Consider the following 17337-nt stretch of genomic DNA (forward strand, 5'->3'; position numbering starts at 1 on the left):
ACCTTAACTTGTTTGGCTTTCTTGCTTTTGCACAAAGTCAGCAAAGGGGGCACCGTTCCCGGAGGCGCTGCAATACCGGGTCGATGCGTGGAGCGAACGGAGCGAGCCCCTTATTCGGCTCCCTGTTCTAAAAATGCGTTTAATACGTTGCCCCCGAATCGGGGGCGTATCAGATATTAAACTGATAAGAACAGATACTACACTTGATCTTAGCCAAAAGGCCGAGAAGCGATGGCCTCCTGCGGGTTCCTGGCTGAGCCGCCTTCTCGGGACACTTCTCGCTTGTGACGGTGCGCTCTTTCACTTGGCTCACAGGGAGGGAGCCGCTTCAAATCTCCGCCCACCCACAGTACCTCAGAGGCCTGCGGAGCTCCCTGGAATTGCGCGCTTTCTTCTATTATTTCTTTTGAACAATGAGGAGAGGGCCCAGCCAGACGGCAGACCCTGCCAAAAAATAGGTGCAACTCCTTAGCCTCACTCTCCACGGAAGTCTTTAGTAAAAGGCGAAAGACTTGTACGTTATGAAGAGAAGCCAGAGTGTGTGTTTCTTTGGCCTCGCAGGAAGCCGCAGTGACTCCTCGTCCCGGCTTCCGGCGTCACGGTAGGCCCTGTTTGCTTGGCTGAAGCGGCAGATCTCAGGCCCCGCCTGCTCTGCTCCAGAGCTCCACTTTGACAGGAGAGGACGTTCGCGGCTTCAGGCTGCTTTCTGGCTCTTGGCTTGGCGGACCTTAACTTGTTTGGCTTTCTTGCTTTTGCACAAAGTCAGCAAAGGGGGCACCGTTCCCGGAGGCGCTGCAATACCGGGTCGATGCGTGGAGCGAACGGAGCGAGCCCCTTATTCGGCTCCCTGTTCTAAAAATGCGTTTAATACGTTGCCCCCGAATCGGGGGCGTATCAGATATTAAACTGATAAGAACAGATACTACACTTGATCTTAGCCAAAAGGCCGAGAAGCGATGGCCTCCTGCGGGTTCCTGGCTGAGCCGCCTTCTCGGGACACTTCTCGCTTGTGACGGTGCGCTCTTTCACTTGGCTCACAGGGAGGGAGCCGCTTCAAATCTCCGCCCACCCACAGTACCTCAGAGGCCTGCGGAGCTCCCTGGAATTGCGCGCTTTCTTCTATTATTTCTTTTGAACAACGAGGAGAGGGCCCAGCCTGACGGCAGACCCTGCCAAAAAATAGGTGCAACTCCTTAGCCTCACTCTCCACGGAAGTCTTTAGTAAAAGGCGAAAGACTTGTACGTTATGAAGAGAAGCCAGAGTGTGTGTTTCTTTGGCCTCGCAGGAAGCCGCAGTGACTCCTCGTCCCGGCTTCCGGCGTCACGGTAGGCCCTGTTTGCTTGGCTGAAGCGGCAGATCTCAGGCCCCGCCTGCTCTGCTCCAGAGCTCCACTTTGACAGGAGAGGGGTGACTGGAGAGGAAGTTCGCGGCTTCAGGCTGCTTTCTGGCTCTTGGCTTGGCGGACCTTAACTTGTTTGGCTTTCTTGCTTTTGCACAAAGTCAGCAAAGGGGGCACCGTTCCCGGAGGCGCTGCAATACCGGGTCGATGCGTGGAGCGAACGGAGCGAGCCCCTTATTCGGCTCCCTGTTCTAAAAATGCGTTTAATACGTTGCCCCCGAATCGGGGGCGTATCAGATATTAAACTGATAAGAACAAATACTACACTTGATCTTAGCCAAATGGCCGAGAAGCGATGGCCTCCTGCGGGTTCCTGGCTGAGCCGCCTTCTCGGGACACTTCTCGCTTGTGACGGTGCGCTCTTTCACTTGGCTCACAGGGAGGGAGCCGCTTCAAATCTCCGCCCACCCACAGTACCTCAGAGGCCTGCGGAGCTCCCTGGAATTGCGCGCTTTCTTCTATTATTTCTTTTGAACAACGAGGAGAGGGCCCAGCCAGACGGCAGACCCTGCCAAAAAATAGGTGCAACTCCTTAGCCTCACTCTCCACGGAAGTCTTTAGTAAAAGGCGAAAGACTTGTACGTTATGAAGAGAAGCCAGAGTGTGTGTTTCTTTGGCCTCGCAGGAAGCCGCAGTGACTCCTCGTCCCGGCTTCCGGCGTCACGGTAGGCCCTGTTTGCTTGGCTGAAGCGGCAGATCTCAGGCCCCGCCTGCTCTGCTCCAGAGCTCCACTTTGACAGGAGAGGACGTTCGCGGCTTCAGGCTGCTTTCTGGCTCTTGGCTTGGCGGACCTTAACTTGTTTGGCTTTCTTGCTTTTGCACAAAGTCAGCAAAGGGGGCACCGTTCCCGGAGGCGCTGCAATACCGGGTCGATGCGTGGAGCGAACGGAGCGAGCCGCTTATTCGGCTCCCTGTTCTAAAAATGCGTTTAATACGTTGCCCCCGAATCAGGGGGGTATCAGATATTAAACTGATAAGAACAGATACTACACTTGATCTTAGCCAAAAGGCCGAGAAGCGATAGCCTCCTGCGGGTTCCTGGCTGAGCCGCCTTCTCGGGACACTTCTCGCTTGTGACGGTGCGCTCTTTCACTTGGCTCACAGGGAGGGAGCCGCTTCAAATCTCCGCCCACCCACAGTACCTCAGAGGCCTGCGGAGCTCCCTGGAATTGCGCGCTTTCTTCTATTATTTCTTTTGAACAACGAGGAGAGGGCCCAGCCAGACGGCAGACCCTGCCAAAAAATAGGTGCAACTCCTTAGCCTCACTCTCCACGGAAGTCTTTAGTAAAAGGCGAAAGACTTGTACGTTATGAAGAGAAGCCAGAGTGTGTGTTTCTTTGGCCTCGCAGGAAGCCGCAGTGACTCCTCGTCCCGGCTTCCGGCGTCACGGTAGGCCCTGTTTGCTTGGCTGAAGCGGCAGATCTCAGGCCCCGCCTGCTCTGCTCCAGAGCTCCACTTTGACAGGAGAGGACGTTCGCGGCTTCAGGCTGCTTTCTGGCTCTTGGCTTGGCGGACCTTAACTTGTTTGGCTTTCTTGCTTTTGCACAAAGTCAGCAAAGGGGGCACCGTTCCCGGAGGCGCTGCAATACCGGGTCGATGCGTGGAGCGAACGGAGCGAGCCCCTTATTCGGCTCCCTGTTCTAAAAATGCGTTTAATACGTTGCCCCCGAATCGGGGGCGTATCAGATATTAAACTGATAAGAACAGATACTACACTTGATCTTAGCCAAAAGGCCGAGAAGCGATGGCCTCCTGCGGGTTCCTGGCTGAGCCGCCTTCTCGGGACACTTCTCGCTTGTGACGGTGCGCTCTTTCACTTGGCTCACAGGGAGGGAGCCGCTTCAAATCTCCGCCCACCCACAGTACCTCAGAGGCCTGCGGAGCTCCCTGGAATTGCGCGCTTTCTTCTATTATTTCTTTTGAACAACGAGGAGAGGGCCCAGCCAGACGGCAGACCCTGCCAAAAACTGGGTGCAACTCCTTAGCCTCACTCTCCACGGAAGTCTTTAGTAAAAGGCGAAAGACTTGTACGTTATGAAGAGAAGCCAGAGTGTGTGTTTCTTTGGCCTCGCAGGAAGCCGCAGTGACTCCTCGTCCCGGCTTCCGGCGTCACGGTAGGCCCTGTTTGCTTGGCTGAAGCGGCAGATCTCAGGCCCCGCCTGCTCTGCTCCAGAGCTCCACTTTGACAGGAGAGGACGTTCGCGGCTTCAGGCTGCTTTCTGGCTCTTGGCTTGGCGGACCTTAACTTGTTTGGCTTTCTTGCTTTTGCACAAAGTCAGCAAAGGGGGCACCGTTCCCGGAGGCGCTGCAATACCGGGTCGATGCGTGGAGCGAACGGAGCGAGCCCCTTATTCGGCTCCCTGTTCTAAAAATGCGTTTAATACGTTGCCCCCGAATCGGGGGCGTATCAGATATTAAACTGATAAGAACAGATACTACACTTGATCTTAGCCAAAAGGCCGAGAAGCGATGGCCTCCTGCGGGTTCCTGGCTGAGCCGCCTTCTCGGGACACTTCTCGCTTGTGACGGTGCGCTCTTTCACTTGGCTCACAGGGAGGGAGCCGCTTCAAATCTCCGCCCACCCACAGTACCTCAGAGGCCTGCGGAGCTCCCTGGAATTGCGCGCTTTCTTCTATTATTTCTTTTGAACAACGAGGAGAGGGCCCAGCCTGACGGCAGACCCTGCCAAAAAATAGGTGCAACTCCTTAGCCTCACTCTCCACGGAAGTCTTTAGTAAAAGGCGAAAGACTTGTACGTTATGAAGAGAAGCCAGAGTGTGTGTTTCTTTGGCCTCGCAGGAAGCCGCAGTGACTCCTCGTCCCGGCTTCCGGCGTCACGGTAGGCCCTGTTTGCTTGGCTGAAGCGGCAGATCTCAGGCCCCGCCTGCTCTGCTCCAGAGCTCCACTTTGACAGGAGAGGGGTGACTGGAGAGGAAGTTCGCGGCTTCAGGCTGCTTTCTGGCTCTTGGCTTGGCAGACCTTAACTTGTTTGGCTTTCTTGCTTTTGCACAAAGTCAGCAAAGGGGGCACCGTTCCCGGAGGCGCTGCAATACCGGGTCGATGCGTGGAGCGAACGGAGCGAGCCCCTTATTCGGCTCCCTGTTCTAAAAATGCGTTTAATACGTTGCCCCCGAATCGGGGGCGTATCAGATATTAAACTGATAAGAACAGATACTACACTTGATCTTAGCCAAAAGGCCGAGAAGCGATGGCCTCCTGCGGGTTCCTGGCTGAGCCGCCTTCTCGGGACACTTCTCGCTTGTGACGGTGCGCTCTTTCACTTGGCTCACAGGGAGGGAGCCGCTTCAAATCTCCACCCACCCACAGTACCTCAGAGGCCTGCGGAGCTCCCTGGAATTGCGCGCTTTCTTCTATTATTTCTTTTGAACAACGAGGAGAGGGCCCAGCCAGACGGCAGACCCTGCCAAAAACTGGGTGCAACTCCTTAGCCTCACTCTCCACGGAAGTCTTTAGTAAAAGGCGAAAGACTTGTACGTTATGAAGAGAAGCCAGAGTGTGTGTTTCTTTGGCCTCGCAGGAAGCCGCAGTGACTCCTCGTCCCGGCTTCCGGCGTCACGGTAGGCCCTGTTTGCTTGGCTGAAGCGGCAGATCTCAGGCCCCGCCTGCTCTGCTCCAGAGCTCCACTTTGACAGGAGAGGACGTTCGCGGCTTCAGGCTGCTTTCTGGCTCTTGGCTTGGCGGACCTTAACTTGTTTGGCTTTCTTGCTTTTGCACAAAGTCAGCAAAGGGGGCACCGTTCCCGGAGGCGCTGCAATACCGGGTCGATGCGTGGAGCGAACGGAGCGAGCCCCTTATTCGGCTCCCTGTTCTAAAAATGCGTTTAATACGTTGCCCCCGAATCGGGGGCGTATCAGATATTAAACTGATAAGAACAGATACTACACTTGATCTTAGCCAAAAGGCCGAGAAGCGATGGCCTCCTGCGGGTTCCTGGCTGAGCCGCCTTCTCGGGACACTTCTCGCTTGTGACGGTGCGCTCTTTCACTTGGCTCACAGGGAGGGAGCCGCTTCAAATCTCCGCCCACCCACAGTACCTCAGAGGCCTGCGGAGCTCCCTGGAATTGCGCGCTTTCTTCTATTATTTCTTTTGAACAACGAGGAGAGGGCCCAGCCTGACGGCAGACCCTGCCAAAAAATAGGTGCAACTCCTTAGCCTCACTCTCCACGGAAGTCTTTAGTAAAAGGCGAAAGACTTGTACGTTATGAAGAGAAGCCAGAGTGTGTGTTTCTTTGGCCTCGCAGGAAGCCGCAGTGACTCCTCGTCCCGGCTTCCGGCGTCACGGTAGGCCCTGTTTGCTTGGCTGAAGCGGCAGATCTCAGGCCCCGCCTGCTCTGCTCCAGAGCTCCACTTTGACAGGAGAGGGGTGACTGGAGAGGAAGTTCGCGGCTTCAGGCTGCTTTCTGGCTCTTGGCTTGGCGGACCTTAACTTGTTTGGCTTTCTTGCTTTTGCACAAAGTCAGCAAAGGGGGCACCGTTCCCGGAGGCGCTGCAATACCGGGTCGATGCGTGGAGCGAACGGAGCGAGCCCCTTATTCGGCTCCCTGTTCTAAAAATGCGTTTAATACGTTGCCCCCGAATCGGGGGCGTATCAGATATTAAACTGATAAGAACAGATACTACACTTGATCTTAGCCAAAAGGCCGAGAAGCGATGGCCTCCTGCGGGTTCCTGGCTGAGCCGCCTTCTCGGGACACTTCTCGCTTGTGACGGTGCGCTCTTTCACTTGGCTCACAGGGAGGGAGCCGCTTCAAATCTCCGCCCACCCACAGTACCTCAGAGGCCTGCGGAGCTCCCTGGAATTGCGCGCTTTCTTCTATTATTTCTTTTGAACAACGAGGAGAGGGCCCAGCCTGACGGCAGACCCTGCCAAAAAATAGGTGCAACTCCTTAGCCTCACTCTCCACGGAAGTCTTTAGTAAAAGGCGAAAGACTTGTACGTTATGAAGAGAAGCCAGAGTGTGTGTTTCTTTGGCCTCGCAGGAAGCCGCAGTGACTCCTCGTCCCGGCTTCCGGCGTCACGGTAGGCCCTGTTTGCTTGGCTGAAGCGGCAGATCTCAGGCCCCGCCTGCTCTGCTCCAGAGCTCCACTTTGACAGGAGAGGACGTTCGCGGCTTCAGGCTGCTTTCTGGCTCTTGGCTTGGCGGACCTTAACTTGTTTGGCTTTCTTGCTTTTGCACAAAGTCAGCAAAGGGGGCACCGTTCCCGGAGGCGCTGCAATACCGGGTCGATGCGTGGAGCGAACGGAGCGAGCCCCTTATTCGGCTCCCTGTTCTAAAAATGCGTTTAATACGTTGCCCCCGAATCGGGGGCGTATCAGATATTAAACTGATAAGAACAGATTTTTTTTCTTTCGAAAAATTTTTATTGACACTCAAACATAGAGACCAAACACAGTCATCTCATAAAATTCAAATTCCCACACAATTTAAAAGATTACTTTTTATTTCTTCCCACCCTGTCCTTAAAAGAAAATGCACAGGAGCAATAAAAAACAATTTATAAAAACCGTCCTGTCCCTTCACAAGCTCCTGGTGCTCAGGGGGGATCCTCACCACTTTGCTCCTTCCCACCTGCCTCTCCCGGAGAGCCAGGCCGTTGCTGCTTTGACCTCCCTGTGTGTGGCAAAGGCTCCTCCATCCGAATGGGCACAGAGGCGATTCTTCTTTGTGGCTGCTCCCACGGCTTGCTACTTGCAGCACAGATCTCTTTTATTGTTGCTGCCGCCATTCGGAGAGCAGTCACGGGGGGGATCTGCATGTGCTTGCTTACCAGCAAGTTTCTGGAGGTCCAAATGGCGTCTTTGATGGCAGCAAGAGTAAGCCACTGCTTCTCAAAGTCTTTCCTTTGTGCCTTTACTCCCTGGCTCACCCCATAGAGCACTAACTGTGCTGTTAGGACCTCCCTTGCTGGTAAGTACGGGAATTGCGAGGAGCCGGCCATTGCCCACAGGTCTACGGCAGCGCTACACTCCCAGAGCAGGTGTCTCACCGACTCTGGCGCGCCACAACCAGGCCGGGGACACATGGCTGTTGCAGACATGCCCCGAGAGTGCATCACGGACCTGACTGGGAGGATCCCATGAGCCACCATCCAGGACACATCCCGGAGCTTATGCGAAAGAAAGGGACGGCTCACCAATCGCCACACATCTGTGGCTTCACCAATCGAGAGGCCGCGCACTGGAGTCACAGCCTCTCGCTCCTGCACAACAGAGATGAGAGACCGATGTTTAGTTAAAATGTTTAAGTCTTCATTTTCCAAGTTAAAGGAGACTAAAAAGGACTTTAGCTCAGCATAGGCTGGGGGGAGACTAAAGGAGACAGGCACTTTTAGATCCACCGGTATCAATTTTCTCTGTCTTAAGTAGCTCCCTGCCCAAAATCTAACCCACGCCTGCGTTTTAGGGTTACTAGATCGGGCCGTGGCCTGCCTCAGGTGGCTGCTCGTGTAGAGACTTCCTACAAACAGATACAGGTCTGGAACCCCCTTTCCTCCATTCTCCTTCATTTTCTTCATTGTCTCCCTTCTAAGTCTCTCCCATCTAGAACCCCATAAGAAATAAAACAAAGCTCGTTCCAGTTCTAAGAGCACTTTTCTGGGAGGAATAAAGACTGAGCTGACTAGGAGAAGTCGGGGTAAAATCACTGCCTTGATGATTAACACCTTGCCCTCCAAAGTCAGCGTCCTCAGTCCCCAGTAACCCAGCTGTTGCTTCACTTTCCCTATAATTACAGGCCAATTTGTCTTGCCACCTCCTTCCTTATCAAACCTGATCCCCAAAATCCTCTGGTCGTTTTGTGTCAAATTCACCTCAAGCCCAGTCAACTCTGTAGCCTCCCATGGTCCATAAAATTGTACCTGAGTCTTATTTTTATTAAGCTTGGACGCCGAGGCCTTCCCGAACCAGTCAGTCGCTTCAAAGGTCCTTTTCACCGAAGACAGGTCTGTACACAAAATATTAATATCATCCATGTACAGGACACATTTTGCTACTTGTCCGCCACTCCCTGGTACTTCCAAACCCTTTATCCTTTTGTCTCTTCTCAAGATCTGTGCCAGTGGTTCTACACCGATAACATAAAGGAGTGCAGATAGGGGACACCCTTGACGAACACCGCAGTGTAAGTCCACCGCCCCAGTCAAGATCCCATTAACGACAAATCTACTACTGATCTCATTGTACAACAGTTTCACCCACGAAATAAACTGCTCTGGAAACCTCATTTTCTGCAGCACTCTAAAGAGATACTGATGCGAGATCCGATCAAAGGCTTTCTCAAAGTCCAAATTTAAGACAATTAGCCGAATGTTTCTATCCCTCGCAAAACAAATGGTGTCCCTTATCAATACGAGGCTATCAGTGATCTTCCTATCCTTAACAGCACAGGCTTGATCCGGGTGAATTATCTGGCTTAGCACAGGGCGTATCCGTGCTGCTAAGAGTTTGCTAAAAAGCTTACAGTCGCAATTCAGGAGCGCAATTGGTCTCCAATTTTTCAGGTCGGTCTTGTCCTTTCCTTTGTGAGCAAGAGTGACTACCCCTATTCTAAAACTGTCCGGCAGCCTGTCAAGTTGGCTAAAATCTATAAAAACAGAAAGTAGGTCCGCAGCCAAAAAGTCCCAAAAAGTCCGGTAGAATTCCCACGGGAGTCCATCCATCCCTGGGGACTTCCCGTTCTTGAAACTCTTAAGACACTGATTGAGCTCAGTCAAAGTAAAGCCTTGGCTCAATAAACCACTGTCTTCAACAATCTTGTCGATAAACTCCAAGGTTTGTGTAATATTCTCTCCATTAACATTTTTCCTCCCATATAACTCTTTATAATATTCTTCGATCACTTGCATGATCTCCTCGGTAGTCTCAACTTTCTGTCCGGCTTTGTTCGTTAGTTGAGCCATGAAGCCAGATTTGCTCATAATTTTCTTGAAGAAATATCTTGTACATTTTTCCCCTTCATCTCTCTCTTTCTCCCTACTTCTTAAAATAACCCCCTTACTTTTTATGTCCGCAATTACCTGCATTTCCTCCTTGACCTCTTTTATTTCGTCGTTAAAATCCATCCCCAAATGGTTTAAACGATAGTACCTCTGTAGTCTTTTCTGTAGCCCCATCATGCGTCTATTCTCAGCAGCCTTCTTCCTTTTCCCGGCCTGTTTAAAAAAAAACTGTGTCCTTTCTTTAACCATTTCCCACCACTCTGCACGTGTTTCATAAAAGTCCTGGAGGGTCTGCCACTCACGATACCGCTCCTTATACTGGCTGATCAAATTTTGGTCCTCGAGCAAGGAGCAGTTAAGTCTCCACAGTCCTCTCCCCCTCCTCACACACGATGCCAAAGTGATAGTACTGGACAGCATCATGTGATCAGAAAAGAAAACGGGCATCAATCTAGCATCAGTTGGCAAGACATCTCTCACAAACAAATAGTCAATACGAGAGGCCCTAGAGCCATCCCCACTAAACCAGGTAAAGCCCTCCTCCCTGGGGTGTACTACTGCAAAACAGTCTGTTAGTTTAAAATCTCTGACCATCCCCTGTAGTAAGAGTGACGTCTTGTCCACTTTAAAATCTTGCCTGGCTCGTTTCCTATCCTTTCTACTTAGGACACAGTTAAAATCTCCCCCAAATACTAAAGGCATCTTTCCCAACAAATGGGGCTGCAGCTCCTCCAAAAGGTCATATCTTTCATGTTTATCATTAAACCCATAGACATTCAGGAGGTTAAAATCCTTGTCCATATAACTCAAATTAACTAGAAGTGCTCTTCCTTCCCTCACCACAGTGCTCCCCTTTACCAGCACAAAGGGGTTTTTTACCAAAACAGCTACTCCATCATTTTTATTTCCATTTGATCCACTCCATATTGATGGTTGTGGCCACATGTCCTGCCACTGGTTATAAGTTTTTAAAAAGGGTATTGCACATTCCTGAAGTAAGATCACATCCGACGTTACCGTATTTAGAAAGGATAACACACTCTGGGCTCTCATTTTGGTCCTAACACTTCTAACATTTATAGTTGAGAAGGTAAGAGCCATAAGAAATAAGACAAAGGGCAAACTAACCATTTTTAAGTTAAGGGGAGGTAATTCTCCTCAGGGAAAGGACTCCACCCAGGTTTCAAGGATCCTAATATCAATTTATTTCTCGTGAACAGAGCTCTTCCTTCACCTCACACGACTCTGGAGGGAGGGCTGGTGCTCTATTCCCTTTACGGACTCTAGGAGACGGCCTCTGCTGCAGAGCTGCATTAACCATACGATCCTTGGGGGTTGACTGCAAAACTATATTAAGAAAGGAGACCTCATTTGGTGAGCCCGAGGGGAAGACCCTGGAGTCCTCCCCAGAGGAACTCTCTAAAGGTACCTCAAGTCTTCCCCTCTTTCCTGAAACAATTGTCCCGGAGGACAGTTCTGCCGCAGTTCTCTGCCAGCTGGGTATCAGGGGGGGACTGATCTTGGGCGCTATCGCTTGAAGTATTTTCACCTCCTTGTGTTCCACTTTCGACCTGTCCGCCCTCCTCCTCTGAGGTTTCTGGTAGGACAGGCCCTCCATGCTCCTCCCCATTTCTCGCCTCCCCCTGTTCCTCTCCTCCACTCACAGGTTTTGGCGGCAAAATCAAATTTTCAGGCCCAGCTGCATCAATCAGGTCTTCCTCATTACCTATTTCATTCAGGTTTTGCTCTCCAATCAAGCTTGTCCTCTTAAGTTTATTTGCAAATGACCTAGGGCAATTTCTAAAGAGATGCCCCTCTCCTCCACACAAATTACACTTACGGTCATTTCTACACTCAGCATACGTATGTCCTCTTTCCTTACATTTTCCACAAATGATTTCCTCACATGCCTCCACCAAGTGCCCATGCTCCCCACACCTCCGACAGAGCTTTGGCTGCCCCTGGTAGTGAATGTAGCCTCTATTGTCCCCCAAGACTATCATAGATGGGAGATGTTTCAGGCCCCGAAACCCATGGGGGTCTTCCCATTGCTGTATGGGGACCTTCCATGCACAGTTCCAGATTCCGTCCACATCCCTCACCTTCATAGCCTGCCCTTTCACCGTGCAGTATCTTCCCAGCCACAAGCAGATGTCTTGAGCACTAACAGTTTCATTAAACATTCTAACAATCACCGTTTTCAAGGTGTTGTCAGTCAGTTTCTCAACAATAAATTCTTTAAATTGCGGCTTCACATTCTCATACCTTATCCAGAAATCCTCCAGATAACCGCTTGAGCAAAAGCTCACGTCAAAGCCTTTATTGAATGGGAGGGTCAGGATACAGTTCAGGTCATTTGGTGAAAACCCCAACACCTGTTGAATCAATTTCCTGGAAAAATCCAATCTAGACATCTTTGGCAACTCTCCTTCATTTCCAATTAGGCTAAATCGCACACTGTGGTGCCTCCGCATGCCGGCATGGTAGGCCGCCATGGTGGAGGCACCACAAAGCTAACAAATGCCTTTAAAGACAAAACAAGACAAAAACAGAGAGTATTTTCAAAAAAAGGCAGATAGTAGCAACACTTACCTTTAAAGTGAAGGCAAACCCAAAACAGCTTTTTGATTCTTTTAGTAGATCAAGCACCCAAGGAGACGATCGCAGTCTTAGCCACGGCCGAGAAACAAGTGTAAACTGATAAGAACAGATACTACACTTGATCTTAGCCAAAAGGCCGAGAAGCGATGGCCTCCTGCGGGTTCCTGGCTGAGCCGCCTTCTCGGGACACTTCTCGCTTGTGACGGTGCGCTCTTTCACTTGGCTCACAGGGAGGGAGCCGCTTCAAATCTCCGCCCACCCACAGTACCTCAGAGGCCTGCGGAGCTCCCTGGAATTGCGCGCTTTCTTCTATTATTTCTTTTGAACAACGAGGAGAGGGCCCAGCCTGACGGCAGACCCTGCCAAAAAATAGGTGCAACTCCTTAGCCTCACTCTCCACGGAAGTCTTTAGTAAAAGGCGAAAGACTTGTACGTTATGAAGAGAAGCCAGAGTGTGTGTTTCTTTGGCCTCGCAGGAAGCCGCAGTGACTCCTCGTCCCGGCTTCCGGCGTCACGGTAGGCCCTGTTTGCTTGGCTGAAGCGGCAGATCTCAGGCCCCGCCTGCTCTGCTCCAGAGCTCCACTTTGACAGGAGAGGGGTGACTGGAGAGGAAGTTCGCGGCTTCAGGCTGCTTTCTGGCTCTTGGCTTGGCGGACCTTAACTTGTTTGGCTTTCTTGCTTTTGCACAAAGTCAGCAAAGGGGGCACCGTTCCCGGAGGCGCTGCAATACCGGGTCGATGCGTGGAGCGAACGGAGCGAGCCCCTTATTCGGCTCCCTGTTCTAAAAATGCGTTTAATACGTTGCCCCCGAATCGGGGGCGTATCAGATATTAAACTGATAAGAACAGATACTACACTTGATCTTAGCCAAAAGGCCGAGAAGCGATGGCCTCCTGCGGGTTCCTGGCTGAGCCGCCTTCTCGGGACACTTCTCGCTTGTGACGGTGCGCTCTTTCACTTGGCTCACAGGGAGGGAGCCGCTTCAAATCTCCGCCCACCCACAGTACCTCAGAGGCCTGCGGAGCTCCCTGGAATTGCGCGCTTTCTTCTATTATTTCTTTTGAACAACGAGGAGAGGGCCCAGCCAGACGGCAGACCCTGCCAAAAACTGGGTGCAACTCCTTAGCCTCACTCTCCACGGAAGTCTTTAGTAAAAGGCGAAAGACTTGTACGTTATGAAGAGAAGCCAGAGTGTGTGTTTCTTTGGCCTCGCAGGAAGCCGCAGTGACTCCTCGTCCCGGCTTCCGGCGTCACGGTAGGCCCTGTTTGCTTGGCTGAAGCGGCAGATCTCAGGCCCCGCCTGCTCTGCTCCAGAGCTCCACTTTGACAGGAGAGGGGTGACTGGAGAGGAAGTTCGCGGCTTCAGGCTGCTTTCTGGCTCTTGGCTTGGCGGACCTTAACTTGTTTGGCTTTCTTGCTTTTGCACAAAGTCAGCAAAGGGGGCACCGTTCCCGGAGGCGCTGCAATACCGGGTCGATGCGTGGAGCGAACGGAGCGAGCCCCTTATTCGGCTCCCTGTTCTAAAAATGCGTTTAATACGTTGCCCCCGAATCGGGGGCGTATCAGATATTAAACTGATAAGAACAAATACTACACTTGATCTTAGCCAAATGGCCGAGAAGCGATGGCCTCCTGCGGGTTCCTGGCTGAGCCGCCTTCTCGGGACACTTCTCGCTTGTGACGGTGCGCTCTTTCACTTGGCTCACAGGGAGGGAGCCGCTTCAAATCTCCGCCCACCCACAGTACCTCAGAGGCCTGCGGAGCTCCCTGGAATTGCGCGCTTTCTTCTATTATTTCTTTTGAACAACGAGGAGAGGGCCCAGCCAGACGGCAGACCCTGCCAAAAACTGGGTGCAACTCCTTAGCCTCACTCTCCACGGAAGTCTTTAGTAAAAGGCGAAAGACTTGTACGTTATGAAGAGAAGCCAGAGTGTGTGTTTCTTTGGCCTCGCAGGAAGCCGCAGTGACTCCTCGTCCCGGCTTCCGGCGTCACGGTAGGCCCTGTTTGCTTGGCTGAAGCGGCAGATCTCAGGCCCCGCCTGCTCTGCTCCAGAGCTCCACTTTGACAGGAGAGGGGTGACTGGAGAGGAAGTTCGCGGCTTCAGGCTGCTTTCTGGCTCTTGGCTTGGCGGACCTTAACTTGTTTGGCTTTCTTGCTTTTGCACAAAGTCAGCAAAGGGGGCACCGTTCCCGGAGGCGCTGCAATACCGGGTCGATGCGTGGAGCGAACGGAGCGAGCCCCTTATTCGGCTCCCTGTTCTAAAAATGCGTTTAATACGTTGCCCCCGAATCGGGGGCGTATCAGATATTAAACTGATAAGAACAGATACTACACTTGATCTTAGCCAAAAGGCCGAGAAGCGATGGCCTCCTGCGGGTTCCTGGCTGAGCCGCCTTCTCGGGACACTTCTCGCTTGTGACGGTGCGCTCTTTCACTTGGCTCACAGGGAGGGAGCCGCTTCAAATCTCCGCCCACCCACAGTACCTCAGAGGCCTGCGGAGCTCCCTGGAATTGCGCGCTTTCTTCTATTATTTCTTTTGAACAACGAGGAGAGGGCCCAGCCTGACGGCAGACCCTGCCCAAAAATAGGTGCAACTCCTTAGCCTCACTCTCCACGGAAGTCTTTAGTAAAAGGCGAAAGACTTGTGCGTTATGAAGAGAAGCCAGAGTGTGTGTTTCTTTGGCCTCGCAGGAAGCCGCAGTGACTCCTCGTCCCGGCTTCCGGCGTCACAGTAGGCCCTGTTTGCTTGGCTGAAGCGGCAGATCTCAGGCCCCGCCTGCTCTGCTCCAGAGCTCCACTTTGACAGGAGAGGACGTTCGCGGCTTCAGGCTGCTTTCTGGCTCTTGGCTTGGCGGACCTTAACTTGTTTGGCTTTCTTGCTTTTGCACAAAGTCAGCAAAGGGGGCACCGTTCCCGGAGGCGCTGCAATACCGGGTCGATGCGTGGAGCGAACGGAGCGAGCCCCTTATTCGGCTCCCTGTTCTAAAAATGCGTTTAATACGTTGCCCCCGAATCGGGGGCGTATCAGATATTAAACTGATAAGAACAGATACTACACTTGATCTTAGCCAAAAGGCCGAGAAGCGATGGCCTCCTGCGGGTTCCTGGCTGAGCCGCCTTCTCGGGACACTTCTCGCTTGTGACGGTGCGCTCTTTCACTTGGCTCACAGGGAGGGAGCCGCTTCAAATCTCCGCCCACCCACAGTACCTCAGAGGCCTGCGGAGCTCCCTGGAATTGCGCGCTTTCTTCTATTATTTCTTTTGAACAACGAGGAGAGGGCCCAGCCTGACGGCAGACCCTGCCCAAAAATAGGTGCAACTCCTTAGCCTCACTCTCCACGGAAGTCTTTAGTAAAAGGCGAAAGACTTGTGCGTTATGAAGAGAAGCCAGAGTGTGTGTTTCTTTGGCCTCGCAGGAAGCCGCAGTGACTCCTCGTCCCGGCTTCCGGCGTCACGGTAGGCCCTGTTTGCTTGGCTGAAGCGGCAGATCTCAGGCCCCGCCTGCTCTGCTCCAGAGCTCCACTTTGACAGGAGAGGACGTTCGCGGCTTCAGGCTGCTTTCTGGCTCTTGGCTTGGCGGACCTTAACTTGTTTGGCTTTCTTGCTTTTGCACAAAGTCAGCAAAGGGGGCACCGTTCCCGGAGGCGCTGCAATACCGGGTCGATGCGTGGAGCGAACGGAGCGAGCCCCTTATTCGGCTCCCTGTTCTAAAAATGCGTTTAATACGTTGCCCCCGAATCGGGGGCGTATCAGATATTAAACTGATAAGAACAGATACTACACTTGATCTTAGCCAAAAGGCCGAGAAGCGATGGCCTCCTGCGGGTTCCTGGCTGAGCCGCCTTCTCGGGACACTTCTCGCTTGTGACGGTGCGCTCTTTCACTTGGCTCACAGGGAGGGAGCCGCTTCAAATCTCCGCCCACCCACAGTACCTCAGAGGCCTGCGGAGCTCCCTGGAATTGCGCGCTTTCTTCTATTATTTCTTTTGAACAACGAGGAGAGGGCCCAGCCTGACGGCAGACCCTGCCCAAAAGTAGGTGCAACTCCTTAGCCTCACTCTCCACGGAAGTCTTTAGTAAAAGGCGAAAGACTTGTGCGTTATGAAGAGAAGCCAGAGTGTGTGTTTCTTTGGCCTCGCAGGAAGCCGCAGTGACTCCTCGTCCCGGCTTCCGGCGTCACGGTAGGCCCTGTTTGCTTGGCTGAAGCGGCAGATCTCAGGCCCCGCCTGCTCTGCTCCAGAGCTCCACTTTGACAGGAGAGGACGTTCGCGGCTTCAGGCTGCTTTCTGGCTCTTGGCTTGGCGGACCTTAACTTGTTTGGCTTTCTTGCTTTTGCACAAAGTCAGCAAAGGGGGCACCGTTCCCGGAGGCGCTGCAATACCGGGTCGATGCGTGGAGCGAACGGAGCGAGCCCCTTATTCGGCTCCCTGTTCTAAAAATGCGTTTAATACGTTGCCCCCGAATCGGGGGCGTCTCAGATATTAAACTGATAAGAACAGATACTACACTTGATCTTAGCCAAAAGGCCGAGAAGCGATGGCCTCCTGCGGGTTCCTGGCTGAGCCGCCTTCTCGGGACACTTCTCGCTTGTGACGGTGCGCTCTTTCACTTGGCTCACAGGGAGGGAGCCGCTTCAAATCTCCGCCCACCCACAGTACCTCAGAGGCCTGCGGAGCTCCCTGGAATTGCGCGCTTTCTTCTATTATTTCTTTTGAACAACGAGGAGAGGGCCCAGCCTGACGGCAGACCCTGCCAAAAAATAGGTGCAACTCCTTAGCCTCACTCTCCAGGGAAGTCTTTAGTAAAAGGCGAAAGACTTGTACGTTATGAAGAGAAGCCAGAGTGTGTGTTTCTTTGGCCTCGCAGGAAGCCGCAGTGACTCCTCGTCCCGGCTTCCGGCGTCACGGTAGGCCCTGTTTGCTTGGCTGAAGCGGCAGATCTCAGGCCCCGCCTGCTCTGCTCCAGAGCTCCACTTTGACAGGAGAGGGGTGACTGGAGAGGAAGTTCGCGGCTTCAGGCTGCTTTCTGGCTCTTGGCTTGGCGGACCTTAACTTGTTTGGCTTTCTTGCTTTTGCACAAAGTCAGCAAAGGGGGCACCGTTCCCGGAGGCGCTGCAATACCAGGTCGATGCGTGGAGCGAACGGAGCGAGCCCCTTATTCGGCTCCCTGTTCTAAAAATGCGTTTAATACGTTGCCCCCGAATCGGGGGCGTCTCAGATATTAAACTGATAAGAACAGATACTACACTTGATCTTAGCCAAAAGGCCGAGAAGCGATGGCCTCCTGCGGGTTCCTGGCTGAGCCGCCTTCTCGGGACACTTCTCGCTTGTGACGGTGCGCTCTTTCACTTGGCTCACAGGGAGGGAGCCGCTT

The 17337-nt window shown here is 52.7% G+C and overlaps 33 non-coding genes and 1 pseudogene across 33 annotated transcripts; all 34 read right to left on the bottom strand.

The window, feature by feature from the left end:
* Positions 1–42: 42 nt before the first annotated feature.
* LOC134642232 (U2 spliceosomal RNA) lies at positions 43–233 on the bottom strand. Its single transcript, XR_010095958.1, has one exon. It is a non-coding gene; the product is annotated as a U2 spliceosomal RNA (small nuclear RNA).
* Positions 234–427: 194 nt separating this feature from the next.
* LOC134641928 (U5 spliceosomal RNA) lies at positions 428–541 on the bottom strand. Its single transcript, XR_010095669.1, has one exon. It is a non-coding gene; the product is annotated as a U5 spliceosomal RNA (small nuclear RNA).
* Positions 542–767: 226 nt separating this feature from the next.
* Positions 768–958, bottom strand: LOC134642233 (U2 spliceosomal RNA). The gene has a single exon (XR_010095959.1). It is a non-coding gene; the product is annotated as a U2 spliceosomal RNA (small nuclear RNA).
* Positions 959–1152: 194 nt separating this feature from the next.
* LOC134642568 (U5 spliceosomal RNA) lies at positions 1153–1266 on the bottom strand. The gene has a single exon (XR_010096270.1). It is a non-coding gene; the product is annotated as a U5 spliceosomal RNA (small nuclear RNA).
* Positions 1267–1506: 240 nt separating this feature from the next.
* Positions 1507–1697, bottom strand: LOC134642371 (U2 spliceosomal RNA). The gene has a single exon (XR_010096094.1). It is a non-coding gene; the product is annotated as a U2 spliceosomal RNA (small nuclear RNA).
* A 194-nt stretch (positions 1698–1891) lies between these two features.
* Positions 1892–2005, bottom strand: LOC134641929 (U5 spliceosomal RNA). The gene has a single exon (XR_010095670.1). It is a non-coding gene; the product is annotated as a U5 spliceosomal RNA (small nuclear RNA).
* A 226-nt stretch (positions 2006–2231) lies between these two features.
* LOC134642405 (U2 spliceosomal RNA) lies at positions 2232–2422 on the bottom strand. The gene has a single exon (XR_010096128.1). It is a non-coding gene; the product is annotated as a U2 spliceosomal RNA (small nuclear RNA).
* A 194-nt stretch (positions 2423–2616) lies between these two features.
* On the bottom strand, positions 2617–2730 carry LOC134641931 (U5 spliceosomal RNA). The gene has a single exon (XR_010095671.1). It is a non-coding gene; the product is annotated as a U5 spliceosomal RNA (small nuclear RNA).
* A 226-nt stretch (positions 2731–2956) lies between these two features.
* On the bottom strand, positions 2957–3147 carry LOC134642234 (U2 spliceosomal RNA). The gene has a single exon (XR_010095960.1). It is a non-coding gene; the product is annotated as a U2 spliceosomal RNA (small nuclear RNA).
* Positions 3148–3341: 194 nt separating this feature from the next.
* LOC134641852 (U5 spliceosomal RNA) lies at positions 3342–3455 on the bottom strand. Its single transcript, XR_010095592.1, has one exon. It is a non-coding gene; the product is annotated as a U5 spliceosomal RNA (small nuclear RNA).
* A 226-nt stretch (positions 3456–3681) lies between these two features.
* On the bottom strand, positions 3682–3872 carry LOC134642235 (U2 spliceosomal RNA). The gene has a single exon (XR_010095961.1). It is a non-coding gene; the product is annotated as a U2 spliceosomal RNA (small nuclear RNA).
* A 194-nt stretch (positions 3873–4066) lies between these two features.
* LOC134642569 (U5 spliceosomal RNA) lies at positions 4067–4180 on the bottom strand. Its single transcript, XR_010096271.1, has one exon. It is a non-coding gene; the product is annotated as a U5 spliceosomal RNA (small nuclear RNA).
* A 240-nt stretch (positions 4181–4420) lies between these two features.
* LOC134642236 (U2 spliceosomal RNA) lies at positions 4421–4611 on the bottom strand. The gene has a single exon (XR_010095962.1). It is a non-coding gene; the product is annotated as a U2 spliceosomal RNA (small nuclear RNA).
* A 194-nt stretch (positions 4612–4805) lies between these two features.
* Positions 4806–4919, bottom strand: LOC134641853 (U5 spliceosomal RNA). The gene has a single exon (XR_010095593.1). It is a non-coding gene; the product is annotated as a U5 spliceosomal RNA (small nuclear RNA).
* A 226-nt stretch (positions 4920–5145) lies between these two features.
* Positions 5146–5336, bottom strand: LOC134642237 (U2 spliceosomal RNA). Its single transcript, XR_010095963.1, has one exon. It is a non-coding gene; the product is annotated as a U2 spliceosomal RNA (small nuclear RNA).
* Positions 5337–5530: 194 nt separating this feature from the next.
* LOC134642570 (U5 spliceosomal RNA) lies at positions 5531–5644 on the bottom strand. The gene has a single exon (XR_010096272.1). It is a non-coding gene; the product is annotated as a U5 spliceosomal RNA (small nuclear RNA).
* A 240-nt stretch (positions 5645–5884) lies between these two features.
* Positions 5885–6075, bottom strand: LOC134642238 (U2 spliceosomal RNA). The gene has a single exon (XR_010095964.1). It is a non-coding gene; the product is annotated as a U2 spliceosomal RNA (small nuclear RNA).
* Positions 6076–6269: 194 nt separating this feature from the next.
* Positions 6270–6383, bottom strand: LOC134642571 (U5 spliceosomal RNA). The gene has a single exon (XR_010096273.1). It is a non-coding gene; the product is annotated as a U5 spliceosomal RNA (small nuclear RNA).
* Positions 6384–6609: 226 nt separating this feature from the next.
* LOC134642425 (U2 spliceosomal RNA) lies at positions 6610–6785 on the bottom strand (annotated as a pseudogene).
* A 5129-nt stretch (positions 6786–11914) lies between these two features.
* On the bottom strand, positions 11915–12110 carry LOC134642434 (U2 spliceosomal RNA). The gene has a single exon (XR_010096151.1). It is a non-coding gene; the product is annotated as a U2 spliceosomal RNA (small nuclear RNA).
* A 194-nt stretch (positions 12111–12304) lies between these two features.
* LOC134642572 (U5 spliceosomal RNA) lies at positions 12305–12418 on the bottom strand. The gene has a single exon (XR_010096274.1). It is a non-coding gene; the product is annotated as a U5 spliceosomal RNA (small nuclear RNA).
* A 240-nt stretch (positions 12419–12658) lies between these two features.
* LOC134642239 (U2 spliceosomal RNA) lies at positions 12659–12849 on the bottom strand. The gene has a single exon (XR_010095965.1). It is a non-coding gene; the product is annotated as a U2 spliceosomal RNA (small nuclear RNA).
* Positions 12850–13043: 194 nt separating this feature from the next.
* Positions 13044–13157, bottom strand: LOC134641854 (U5 spliceosomal RNA). The gene has a single exon (XR_010095594.1). It is a non-coding gene; the product is annotated as a U5 spliceosomal RNA (small nuclear RNA).
* Positions 13158–13397: 240 nt separating this feature from the next.
* LOC134642372 (U2 spliceosomal RNA) lies at positions 13398–13588 on the bottom strand. Its single transcript, XR_010096095.1, has one exon. It is a non-coding gene; the product is annotated as a U2 spliceosomal RNA (small nuclear RNA).
* A 194-nt stretch (positions 13589–13782) lies between these two features.
* Positions 13783–13896, bottom strand: LOC134641855 (U5 spliceosomal RNA). Its single transcript, XR_010095595.1, has one exon. It is a non-coding gene; the product is annotated as a U5 spliceosomal RNA (small nuclear RNA).
* Positions 13897–14136: 240 nt separating this feature from the next.
* Positions 14137–14327, bottom strand: LOC134642240 (U2 spliceosomal RNA). Its single transcript, XR_010095966.1, has one exon. It is a non-coding gene; the product is annotated as a U2 spliceosomal RNA (small nuclear RNA).
* Positions 14328–14521: 194 nt separating this feature from the next.
* LOC134642072 (U5 spliceosomal RNA) lies at positions 14522–14635 on the bottom strand. The gene has a single exon (XR_010095808.1). It is a non-coding gene; the product is annotated as a U5 spliceosomal RNA (small nuclear RNA).
* Positions 14636–14861: 226 nt separating this feature from the next.
* LOC134642242 (U2 spliceosomal RNA) lies at positions 14862–15052 on the bottom strand. Its single transcript, XR_010095968.1, has one exon. It is a non-coding gene; the product is annotated as a U2 spliceosomal RNA (small nuclear RNA).
* A 194-nt stretch (positions 15053–15246) lies between these two features.
* LOC134642073 (U5 spliceosomal RNA) lies at positions 15247–15360 on the bottom strand. The gene has a single exon (XR_010095809.1). It is a non-coding gene; the product is annotated as a U5 spliceosomal RNA (small nuclear RNA).
* A 226-nt stretch (positions 15361–15586) lies between these two features.
* Positions 15587–15777, bottom strand: LOC134642243 (U2 spliceosomal RNA). The gene has a single exon (XR_010095969.1). It is a non-coding gene; the product is annotated as a U2 spliceosomal RNA (small nuclear RNA).
* A 194-nt stretch (positions 15778–15971) lies between these two features.
* LOC134642105 (U5 spliceosomal RNA) lies at positions 15972–16085 on the bottom strand. The gene has a single exon (XR_010095839.1). It is a non-coding gene; the product is annotated as a U5 spliceosomal RNA (small nuclear RNA).
* A 226-nt stretch (positions 16086–16311) lies between these two features.
* LOC134642360 (U2 spliceosomal RNA) lies at positions 16312–16502 on the bottom strand. Its single transcript, XR_010096084.1, has one exon. It is a non-coding gene; the product is annotated as a U2 spliceosomal RNA (small nuclear RNA).
* A 194-nt stretch (positions 16503–16696) lies between these two features.
* On the bottom strand, positions 16697–16810 carry LOC134642047 (U5 spliceosomal RNA). Its single transcript, XR_010095784.1, has one exon. It is a non-coding gene; the product is annotated as a U5 spliceosomal RNA (small nuclear RNA).
* A 240-nt stretch (positions 16811–17050) lies between these two features.
* Positions 17051–17241, bottom strand: LOC134642396 (U2 spliceosomal RNA). The gene has a single exon (XR_010096119.1). It is a non-coding gene; the product is annotated as a U2 spliceosomal RNA (small nuclear RNA).
* Between the last annotated feature and the right edge of the window lie 96 nt (positions 17242–17337).

The sequence above is a fragment of the Pelmatolapia mariae genome, linkage group LG14 (assembly GCF_036321145.2).
Source record: "Pelmatolapia mariae isolate MD_Pm_ZW linkage group LG14, Pm_UMD_F_2, whole genome shotgun sequence".
Taxonomy (NCBI): Eukaryota; Metazoa; Chordata; class Actinopteri; order Cichliformes; family Cichlidae; genus Pelmatolapia; species Pelmatolapia mariae.